Source organism: Bidens hawaiensis, unplaced genomic scaffold (assembly GCF_021521415.1).
Source record: "Bidens hawaiensis isolate Kalapana, Puna unplaced genomic scaffold, B.hawaiensis_p1.1 tig00007614_1, whole genome shotgun sequence".
Classification (NCBI taxonomy): domain Eukaryota; kingdom Viridiplantae; phylum Streptophyta; class Magnoliopsida; order Asterales; family Asteraceae; genus Bidens; species Bidens hawaiensis.
In genome coordinates this window covers 1,015,252-1,028,511 of record NW_027491530.1, presented here as the reverse complement: position 1 = coordinate 1,028,511, position 13,260 = coordinate 1,015,252, and positions in this window count along the sequence as shown.

The following is a 13,260-nucleotide window of genomic DNA, read 5'->3' as shown; positions in this document are numbered from 1 at the left end:
CAACAACATATATATTTTTTCAATGTTTTAAAAACTGATATTTTACTCGTACCGGATTTGGTTTAAAGATGATATAAATAGTTGAAACGGGATATACTGAGTGGTTCAACCAATTGAAAAGTTTAACATCTAATTCCATATAAATACAACTTAAACTTAAAAAAAAACTCAAATGTACATTAATTAACAGCATGCATGAATCAAACTTCACCAATGAAAAATTATCGAGTCAAGTAGGAAGTTTGTTCTTTGTATACAAACTTAATATATTACAAAATATGTAAGAAACCAACCATGGATTCATCGTTTGCAGGATATAAAATCGGTTGATTAGCAAATCATCGTTTACTGTGTTTAATCGTTTCAATTTATTTGTTAGGTTAGAAGTCATTTTAAAAAAAATATGGACCACAAAAAAATATAAAAAAAAACTTTTGGCTTTAAAACCGGTTTACCGAGTTAAACCGTTTTTTAAACAGCCGGTACGATATTCAAGTAAACCACTCAAAAATACCGGACTCTAAATACTGGTTGCCTTACCAAAATCTGATATAACCGGTTTAATCGGCCGATGCGTACCGGTTTATAAGACATTGTATTTTTTAATCTTGAAAACTTAGCCGTTAGGTTAACGAGGCGATGTCAATTTATTTAAATGTCATTAATAACTTTGCATCCTCTAATTTTACCCGTTATGTATTCATACTAGTCTCTATTTTTCGTATTTTGAATTTAAAAAATTAGCCGTTAGGTTAACATAAGGATATTAACTTATTTAAATGGCATGATCTTCATTCTTTAACTTTACCCATTATATATTTATTATCCTTTATTTAAACAAGGCATCTTGTTTTTGAATTTTGAAAATTTAGTCGTTAGGTGAACGTTATATATCAACTTATTTACATTAACTTCATCTTCTGACTTAAAACGTTATTTTTTTTTATTAATTTTTCCTTTGAAACAACAACATATACTTTTTTGAAATTTAAAAATTTAGTTGTTGGTTAACGTCAATGATATCAACTAATATAAGAAATATGTAAAGAAACCAACCTTGGATTTGCATGATACAAAATTGGTAGATTAACGAATAATCTTTTACCGTGTTTACTCGTTTTAATTTTATTCATTATGTTAAAAGTCATTTAAAAAAGGTATGGACCACAAAAAATATAAAAAATATCTTGCCTTTAAAACTGGTTTCCCGGTGTAATCCGATGTTTTTTCAAAAAAATAAACCAACGCTACGATATACTAGTAAACCGTCTAAAAATATCGGGCTCTATATATCAGTTGTTTTACCAAAATCCGATATAACTAGGGCTGTCAAACGTGTCGGGTTGGCAGGTTGGCGGGTTAACGGGTTGCGGGTTGGTGGGTTGACAGGTTGAAATGTGCAACCCGAACCCGACCCATATTATTATTCGTATCAAAGATGTCAACCCTAACCCGCACACACATAAATTCGGGTCGACCCGAACATGACCCGTTTAACCCATATTTTTATAAAAAAGTTAATTTATATAATTAGACATACAAATTATAATAAAATCAAAACCATATATTGCAAAATTCAAATGAAATTTAAGCATGAGTCGATTTAGATATAGATGGATTTGACGACATGTTCATGCATATTGGTGAATGAGCAGAAGAAATGCATCTTGGGTAACGAAATTCTAATTGAGAATTTAAAAGTGTCGTTCACGAAAAATAGAATTTATGAGGATACTTAAAAAGGCAATACGGGGAATGAAAAATAATCAAATTCTCTAACACATTTTAAAACTAAAGAGGGAATATAAAATTAATTTTAAAATATCTAAAATTAAACGGGTAAATGGGTCAACCCGTTTTTATACATGTCAACCCGAACCCGACCTGTTTAGAAAACAGGTCAACCCGACCCGTTTTTTAAACGGGTCGTGTGAGCCAACCCAAACCTGTTTTTTTTTCGTGTCGGTTTCGGGTCGTGTTAAGAATTAACACCACTAGATATAACAGTTCAATCGGTTGGTACGTACCGATTTTAAAACATTGTATTTATATAATCTTGATAACTTTGCCGTTAGGTTAACATGGATGTCAATTTATTTAAACGTCATTTATAACATCCTCTAGTTTTACCTGTTATATATTTACTAGTTTTTGTTTTTTTCTTTTAAATTCGAAAATTTTAGCTGTTAAGTTAACATAAAGATATCAAATTATTTAAATGTCATGAACCTCATCATCTAACTTTACCCATTATATTTGTTATCCTTTTTTTAAACACGATATCCTTTTTTTGAACTTTGAAAATTTAACCATTAGGTGAATGTCATATATCATCTTATTTAAGTGTCATTAACTTCGTCTTGTGACTTAAAGCGTTATATATTTTTAATTCGTTTTCCTTTGAAACAACGTATAGTTTTTGAGTTTTAAAAAATTAGTTGTTGGTTAACATCAATGATATCAACTTATATAAAAAATATGTAAAGAGACCAACCTTGAATTTGCAGGATATAAAATTGATTGATTAGTGAATCATCATTTATTGTGTTTACTCATTTCAATTTTATTCGTTAGATTGAAAGTCATTTAAAAAAAATATGGATCACAAAAAAAATATAAAAAATCTCTTGGCTTTAAAACCGGTTTACCCATTTAAACTGGTATTTTTTTAAACCATCAGTACGATATTCAAGTAAACCACCCAAAATACCGGGCTCTAAGTACCGGTTGCCTTACCAAAATCTGATATGACCGGTTCAATCGGCTGATACGTACCGATTTTAAGACATTTTATTTTTTTAATCTTGAAAACTTAGTCGTTAGGTTAACGAAGCGTTAGGTTAACGAAGCGATGCCAATTTATTTATGTCATTAATAACTCCGCATCATCTAATTTTACCCGTTATACATTCATACTAGTCTCTAAATTTTCATATTTTGAATTTAAAAAAAAATTAGCCGTTTGTTTAACTTAAGGATATCAACTTATTTAAATGTCATGATATTCATCCTTTAACTTTACCCATTATATATTTATTATCCTTTTTAAACAAGACATCTTTTTTTTAATTTTGAAATTTAGCCATCAAGTGAATGTTATATATCTATTTAAATATTATTAACTTCATCCTCTGACTTAAAACATTCTATTTTTTTTATTAAGTTTTCCTTTGAAACAACAAAATATACTTTTTTGAACTTTAAAAATTAGTTGTTGGTTAACGTCAATAATATCAACTAATATAAGAAATATATAAAGAAACCAACCTTGGATTTGCAGGATACAAAATTGGTTGGTTAACGAATCATCTTTTACCGTGTTTACTCGTTTCAATTTTATTCATTAGGTTAAAAGTCATTCTAAAAAAATATGGACTACAAAAAATATAAAAAAATCTCTTGCCTTTAAAACTGGTTTGCCGGTTTAAACCGATGTTTTTCCAAAAAATAAAAAAAAATAAAAAAAAGCCCAACGATATGATATTCAGTTAAACCACCTAAAAATACCGAGCTCTAAATATCATTTGTTTTACCAAAATCCGATATAACAGTTCAATCGGCCGGTACGTGCCGATTTTAAAACATTGTATTTATATAATCTTGATAACTTTGCTCTTAGGTTAACGTGATGATGTCAATTTATTTAAATGTTATTTATAACTTCGCATCCTCTAATTTACCCAATATATATTTACTAGTTTTTGTTTTTTTCTTTTAAATTCAAAAAATTTAGCCGTTAATTTAACATAAAGATATCAAATTATTTAAATGCCATAATCTTCATCCTCTAACTTTACCCATTATATATTTATTATCCTTTTTTTAAACACGACATCCTTTTTTTGAACTTTGAAAATTTAGTCATTAGGTGAATCAAATATATCATCTTATTCAAGTGTCATTAATTGCATCATGTGACTTAAAGCGTTATATTTTTTTAATTCGTTTTCCTTTGAAACAACAATGTATAGTTTTTGAATTCTAAAATATTAGTTGTTGGTTAACATCAATGATATCAACTTATATACAAAATATGTAAAGAAACCAACCTTAGATTTGCATGATATAAAATTGATTGATTAGCGAATAATCATTTACCGTGTTTACTTGTTTCAATTTTATTTGTTAAGTTAAAAGTCATTTTTTTTAAAAACAATAAGGACCACAAAAGAATATAAAAAATCTCTTGCCTTTAAAAAAGGTGTGCCGATTTAAACCGGTTTTTTCAAAATATAGCGGTACGATGTTTTAGTAAACCGCTCAAAAATATCGAGATCTAAATACCGGTTGTCTTACCATAATCCGATATAATCGATTCAACCGGCCGGTACGTACCGAATTTTAAAAAATTGTATTGTTTTATCTTGAAAACTTATCCATTAGGTTAATGTGATGACGCCAATTTATTTAAGTGTCATTAGTAACTTCGCATCCTTTAATTTTACCCGTTATATATTTACTAGTCTCTTTTTTTTTTCTCTTCTTTTAAATTTTGAAAATTTAGCAATTAAGTAAATATTAACATATCAACTTATTTAATGACATGATCTTCATCCTCTAACTTTACCAATTATATATTTATATTAGCCTTTTTTTAAACAATGTATACTTTTTTTCGAATTTTGAAAATATAGTCGTTCGGTAAACGTAATGATATATCAACTCATTTAAATGCATTAACTTTATCGTCTAAGTTAAAGTGTTATATCTTGTGTTATATAGTCGTTCGGTGAACGTAATGATATATCAACGTATACTTTTTTAATTTTGAAAAAGTAGTCGTGGTTAATGGTAATGATATCAACTTATATACGAAATATGTAAAGAAACCAACCTTGGATTTACATGATAAAAAATTGGTTGATTAGCGGATTTTCTTTTACCATGTTTACTCGTTTCAATTTTATTCGTTAGGTTAAAAGTCATTTTAAAAAAATATGGATCACAAAAATATATAAAAAAACCTCTTGACTTTAAAACTGGTTTGCCGGTTTAAACCGATGTTTTTTCAATAAAAAAAACAACAATACGATTTTCTAGTAAGCCACCTAAAAATACCGAGCTCTAAATACCAGTTGTTTTATCAGAATCCGATATAACCAGTTCAATCAGCCGGTACGTACCGATTTTAAAACATTGTATTTTTTTAATCTTGATAACTTTGCCGTTAGGTTAACGTGATGGTGTCAATTTATTTAAATGCCATTTATAACTCCGCATCCTCTAATTTTATTCGTTATATATTTACTAGTTTTTGTTTTTTTCTTTTAAATTCGGAAAATTTAGGCGTTAAGTTAATATAAAGATATCAACTTATTTAAATATCATGATCTTCATCCTCTAACTTTACCCAATGTTAAAAGTTAGGCTAGACAGCCGAGTATTGATGTGAGGAAGAAGGAACGTGCTTTAAGTGTTTTATATTGTGTGTTTTACTTGTTTATTTGTATCGAACACAAATATTTTGATTGGTTTTATGTTTACATGTAATCATAGCTTAAAGGAGCTAATTTATTGCATTTATGATGAAGTGGAAATGAAATTAATGATATATTATATGATAGAGAATTGAAATACGAAGACGTGGCCGCAAGCGGCTAGGAAAACGAAGTTGGAATGAAGATTTCATAAAGAAAACGATGTTTTGGTACTGTAGCCATCGTAAGGCAGAGAAGCTAGGTCGTAGGCTACAGCCAGACCGTAGACTACGGTGGCCAGGCCGTAGCTTACGGTTTGGCCTGACGGGAAAAACAAATTTTATTATTTTTCTTCCATTTTAAGCCTAGAAAACCCTAAAATCAATCATCCTTCATACCTAACATACCTGGGTGATTTTGGAACCGTCATACACCATCCTAACACCTACCAATCACCACAATCATCCATGTTCTCATAATCTCAGCCAAGAATCAAGATCTTCAAGATGCATATGCTAGGCTAAAACTTTTGTGACCATTTCCGGGCGTAGGTTGTCTTTGTATTTGGAGTTTATTGATTTAAACCTTCACTTTGGATTTGGTTAATCATTCGGTTAGTTGAATCTTTATGCTTGTTTATTTGGTTAAACAGTTTTTTGTAATTAAAATCTTTGAAATCTTATCAGTTAATTGATTTGTGGTCATCAACTTTTAGGATTAGGTTGTTAGTGTCATTGACCTGTATATTTTTAACCATTAAGCTGATTGCATTTATCAAATCTTAAATCTAGTAATCAATTAGATTATTATTCACAAACCAATTGTTCGGATTAAGTTCTGATAATCAATAAGGTCATATATTTAGTCATTTGATTATTTATTTAAATAAAGTGATTTCCGAATAGGTTTAATTAACTTATCCAATCTGCATTGGAACCTGAAACCCGGAGTTGGTTATTTTTCTCATAAGTATTTATAAAATTAAAGTTACTTGTTTTCCAAAGTATTTAACAATCAAACCATTTTCAAAAGCTTGTTTAACATCGTTTGTCCGCATTAAATGAGTTAATTAATAAGTCTTGAGTTTGATTAGCACTTTTCACTGATTCCCTGTGGATTTAACACCTTACTTTCCCTTGCTAGTAAAGGTATTTTATAAATGTTTTTAATTGACCTTACGACATCGATCAAGTACTCGGTGCCTAGGCGCTCCTCTACACTCCATTGCGCTGCTTTTACACTCCAAGGTCAAAAAAATCAGAATCAGTCCCAGATGGTCTAACACGATCCTAAGTGGTCCAACTCGGACATGGGCGGCTCTACTCGGCCTAGGTGGTCCAACTCGGTCTTTAACAAAAAAAATTGACTTTTATTAAAAAAACATAATTTCTCCAATATCCCACAATTACTTTATTTCCTTTTCACGCTAAGATGCAACATAATTTCAAATCTAAACTCGCCTCCGCCACTCTTATCATCCGATTCAAAGTTCTAAACTCTCAAACCTCCTATTCACGTTTGATTGAGGTACGTCTTTCATCAATTAAGACATGTTCTTGAACTAATATGTAATAATTATTGATTGATTTTTTAATTTTTCGTATGCATTTTTAATAATATATGATAAACTTTTGATATTTGACGTATATATAATATCCGAAAAATTAATTTTTTTATAAAATTCCATATGTCCGAGTACTCCACGGGTACACCCCTCCTAGACCGAGCACTCACAACTCCTTAATCGACCGTCTTGGGAGCGCCTAACGCCTTTTGCAACCTTGACTTTACCTGTTATATATTTATTAGTCTTTTTTAAACAAGGTATACCTTTTTTAGAATTTTGAAAATTTAGTCGTTAGGTGAACGTAATGATATACCAGCTTATTTAAATGTCATTAACTCCATCCTCTGACTTAAAGCGTTATACACACACACACACACACATAGGTTTAAGTTCATGAGAGAAATGAGATTATTACGAGAAGTCATCTCAACCAATCAAAATTTTTCCTTTTATTTTTTCTTTTAATTAATTACAAGGGTACAATAATAAACATTCAAATTTTTTTATATTTGGAAGAATTAACTCGCATTAATTAAAGCCTAATGACCTACACCAATCATAATAATAACCTACACATTATTCATATTAATCTACACAGATCATACTATAATCTATATCGATCATAATAATAACCTAAAAATTATTCATATTAACCTAAACAGACCATAATATTAACTTACACTGATCATAATATTAACCTACGTATTATTCATATTAACAGGGTCGTCTCCGAGAATTTATATGCCTCGGCCGAGCCGAAATAAAAAGGCCCGTAGACTCTAACGAGTAATGAAATATTATAAGAAAAAAAATTAGGCCTTATGTAAATGGGTTTTTTGTTTGGTTTAAACAATTAAATTTTTAAATGGGCTTACTTGGTTATGATTTAGGTTGTGTAAAAAACTTTGTGTACAAAAATAAACTTAAAAAATGTCTCAAGTGAGACTAGAACTTGCAACCATTTGATTGGAAGTCATTCCCCTTTACCACTAGACCAACCTAATTATTGTATATTTAGAGTAAACATTAAATATATATATATATATATATATATATATATATATATATAATATTTTTCATAAAAATATCTATATATATAAAAATTTGTGCCCCCGAAAATTAAGTGCTCCGGCCGGTCGCCCACGTCGCCCTATGCCCAAGCCGCCCCTGCATATTAACCTACATATTATTCACATTTCAGTCAAACGTGATTTTATATGTAACAAAAACTCTATTTACAACACATATACATACGCAACTAAAAATTTCCCTACACAGATTGATTGTTACATACTTAAATTAATAATGCTTGTAAAAATATGAAATTTGTACTTACACAATCTTACATTCCACCTACACACAATTAATCATACATAGATTTGTATATATTTTATACATAAAATATGAACTTTTATTATTATTTATGTAATTAAGCTAAACTTGGGAAAGTGTCAGATTAATTAATTAATCTAATTATGTTTGTTTAATTAATTTTAGTAGGTTACATAAAAAATTACCATTATATCCATTATCATTAAAACTTTCCATATCAGTTTCCAATTTATTAAACAATTGTCACTATAAATCTGGATCATTGATTTGACCAAATCAATGGTTCAAGATCACTTCTCGCAATAATCTTATTTCTCTCTTAAACCATCATATATATATATATAAATATATATATATATATACACATATATTATTGAGTTTCCTTTGAAACAACCACATATACTTTTTTGAATTTTGAAAAATTAGCAGTTGGTTAACCGTCAGTGATATCAACTTATATAAATACCATTAACTTCATCTCCCAACTTTACTACAAGTAGTCTATCTGATGGATGCACACCCAAAACCTCATTTGGAGCTCAAACAGATGCTGATCCAGCCCAAAGTCAAGATGAGTTAAACTGGGTTTGTCTGGCCCAAGTCCAGCATGGTGCATGACACAATATTTCCAGCCCACTATGCAAGCATGTTTTTCATTCTACTTCAGCAATTTTAATTCCGGTAATTTTCATTGTTTTAGCTTATTTGACCTTTTCCATGCTGTTTTTTTCTTTTCCTAATTGTAAGCTTAGTGGGTGGTTATTTTCTGTTTTTTTCCTACCTTTTGTATTGAACATGAATGAAATGGAAAGACAGTTTTTGAGTTTGCAAATTTAGAATTCTCTGTGAGAATTTTCTTCCTTGCTATTCTAATCGTTGGCAGGATTGGAAGGTGATCTAGGAGGCCGGATACTGTTAATCGCATGGTGAGTCTGTAGCTTGATAATTGAACCAGAGTTTGCCCAGCAAACTTTCGAGTGGTGTGACTGTAACTCGACGGTACGTTGAATTAACAACAGTGTTTTTTCAATTCGGGTTATTTATTGGGTCCAAGTACTAAGTCTCTATATATCACTATCTTTTGTTCTCTAGTTCTAATGCCACAATTGCAAAAAGGTTTTTTCCCTCATTTTCACTCTCATTAATTGTACAAAAGTTCCTTATTGTTTTTTTCATTTTTCAGCCTCTTTCAATTTTTTTAATTCGAATACCCACCGTGTTCAACCAACATTTAGCTCTACAATCTAACCCTTCTCAGGATGCAAATTATATGAAGTAATTTGCTGGTAGAAACCAATCCATAGCCAATAATGTCTTTAAAGAAAAACTCAATTTCCATCCGAATATTTTTCATAAAAAAGTGGAGTTATACGCATGGATATATTATTGGATGATCATTGGAGTTCAACTACAGGCTTCAAAGACACTCTGATTAACCTTCGGGATCTACAATCCGAGCCGGACTTTAGTGACACACTGTAGGAAAATGTAATGAGTGGTCAGTATCTATCTCTCGGACTATCAATCCATCTTCTATCTTTAGGGTTTCATTATAGTTGATAAAACTTAGTCTATAGATGTTTCATATATATGATTCTTTAGTTGTATCTTTATTTCAGTGCTACTGTAGGTCTTAAGTCACCCTTGTTCTAAATTTGTATTCGTGACTATTTCAAATCTTGCCACATTGGTGAAGATTGGGTTTTAAGTATTAATCGTATATTCACCATTGAATCTTAAGTTGTTCACGATTTTTCTTATCCATGTATTTATTTTCATTTGATGAGTACTTCGTAACATGATCAATCTATACGTGTGGAAGAAGAACATACACAATAATCACTTTGGATCACTCTATATACATGTCGATCATAAATTTAAAGTTGAAGCCGGTTACTTAAATCACTTGTTGGATCAACAACAGTGAAGTGATGGTTAAGTTGATTGGTCATAATTATCCGTTACCTATCTACCTCATTACTACCATTAATTAACTTCAAATGGAAACATGATTATCATATTAAGTTTCATAACACATTGATTATCTCCAAAAGGTGTTGAATCATTTTTTTTCCTTCTTCAATGGTGAGGATCCAAGAATGTTGTCATATCTATATATCAAGTATCATAATGCATTGTTTATCTCCAAAAGGTGTTGAATCAAGTTTTGCCTTCTTCAATGGTGAGGGTCCAAGAATGGTTGTTATATCTATATCAAGTTTCATAACGCATCCGTTAAGTTTCATAATGCAAATATAGCTGATATCAATATGTATAGCTTTGAAATCCGAAATCGGTTCATAAACTTTGTGCAAATAGCTAGATACCGACTGTATCACACTTGCTTTTCGAATCAACTATTTGTAGACATAATTGTATATAATAATCCCACTTTTCCCAAACTCCTCTTATATACAAATATCATAATACCATAACTATCGAGCAAAGACATCAATTGCAAGCAAACAAAGCTAAGCCCAAGAAAACACAAAGATACCCAATTTAATTTTAATTTGAAAATACATATGATTAGAGATATATATCAATCAGTCAGAAGAGATACAACAGTAAAGTTTACATCAGTACAACCCAACTTGTTGACCCGTTTAAAGTGGTTCAACTCATAGCATCATGTTAAATATGTCAAAACTTTACTAATAATTACATATGTAGCCAATATACTTTTGGGATGTACATAAATGTGTAATTGTCGTCTTGGTGTATTCGTTAGCATACCTATAATGTTTTTATAGTTTTGTTTTGTTTTGTTTTTTTAGATTGTATAATTTAACTAAAGGTATGAAGTGGACCAACACCACAAAATTAAACTACTATAAGCAAAGTGGTAAATTTTGTTATTTGGCAACAATATGAATTACACTTCTGTTGAAAGTAAAACAAAATGTCCACCTTTAGAACTAATTACCCAGTTTAAATTTTGTGTATATGCCGTTTTGACCTAAAGTCGGGAGCATAAAAATGAGTATTGCTACAAGACAAGGCAGCCTTAGTTTGGATGACGTAAGAGTAACCCAACTAATGTGAACTGCAGTCTCACCAACCTACATTTATGCATTTATTCTTACAAATTACAATTTGACAATTTAACATCTTTTTTTCGTTTAGATTACCATAAACTTATTCTCACGCCATAGTAACAATATAATCTATATCTATATCTATATTATTATTATATTATTATGTATAAGTGATGAATAAGATGGTCATTTCATAATTAAAGACTAAGAACAAATATGATAATTCATAATAGGGTAGCAAAAGTAATTTGCCATCACCTTGGTTTGCCCTTCAAGCATCTCGTACAAGTTTAATATGCGTCATATCTTGCGTATTTACTCTTGTACCATTTGTGACTTTTTATTATGATTCAACTATATATGTAATACTATATATAATAATATAATGCATACATACGGTTACCATTATTATTATTATTATTATTATTATTATTATTATTATATTCTAATAATAATAATAATAATAATTATTATTATTATAATATATCCACATACATACCTACTTGCGTATCCCCTTCTTCCCAAGCCATGGCAGTTCCTGCTCAACCCTACCTTTTTGCCGCTCCGGCCTCCACCGCCACCTCCCGATCACATCGAAGCACTCATCAGACTTCTCAAGACCTGTCTACACATCGAAGCACTCATCAGATTTCTCAACACCTGTCTACCAGAGGCACTCCAAAGGTTAATTAATTAACCAGTTTGTTATTAATTATTACATTTATTATATAATAATGCATACATACGGTTTATACACTGGATAAGCAATCACAATACGTTTATGCTTATATTAATTAGGGTTTCATGAACAGCCATCTTAATTGAATGTTATTCAATGCCCAAATCAATTGACATGATGAGCTAGATGCTATAACTATGACCCATGTTTGCAGTTGTGAGTTCCATCCCTCCACCCATAGCACCACGAAATTAGATACGGTAATGTTCTGCTTCAATATGTTTGCTTGGTCGGAGTCTTGGGCTTTCTCACCTACGCAAAACGCAGTCCAGAAAATCAAGGTTTGATAGGATGTGCTACCGCTGGTCATTTGGTTCAAACAGAATATTTTTTGCCAGCCCAGCTCCCAGTTCCATTCAGAAAAACGAAGGTCTCCTCATATTCTTTCCAGGTATGACGTGTATGATTATAAATTTGGTATACATGTATACGCATATATTCTCACTAATTTCAATTGTACATATTATTTTTAGGAATACCTGGTTGTGCTAAATCTGCACCGGTACCAATTGTGCCCGCCTCCGAAGGTTTATGTAAATCCTTTATGCATTTTAAGAATTGTATTTCTTCCCACAAATACCATTTAGTGCTGTTATAATGGGTGAATTGATGCATTAGGATTTAAATTTTACCATGCTATTTTTATTGTTGTTAACATGTAGGAACTGAACCAAATCCGCTCTCTCTTGCTGCATTATCAATTATATCATGTACCGTGAACTTGATCATCTTGTACGTTTGTTTTTATTCAGTTTGTATGCAACTGTAGCTTTCTTCCCACTTACGCTTTGTATTTAAATACTTGTCTCACTATTTAGCGTTGTATTTGAGTGGAAGTGTTGATAAATCATCGCCACATGTCGGATACGTGCTGCTAATGTTCTATCACCTGTACAACGAAGAGGTACGACATTTCTGAGTATTATGCCTTTTTGTAAATGCTTAAATTATATTGTTCTTTTGCCTTTTTGTAATTGTGTTTATGTGTTTTCTTAATATTCAGATTATAGTCCAGTAAAGAAACATACTCAAAAGAATGGGTTTCATGGGAAAAACAACTGCGCGAGGTCTTGTCGAGGAACGCTGGTTATTGGACATAAATTCAGGTAATGCTAGAGCCATGGTTACAACATCCGGCTTGACCCGTTAGACATATAACTGAGCTCA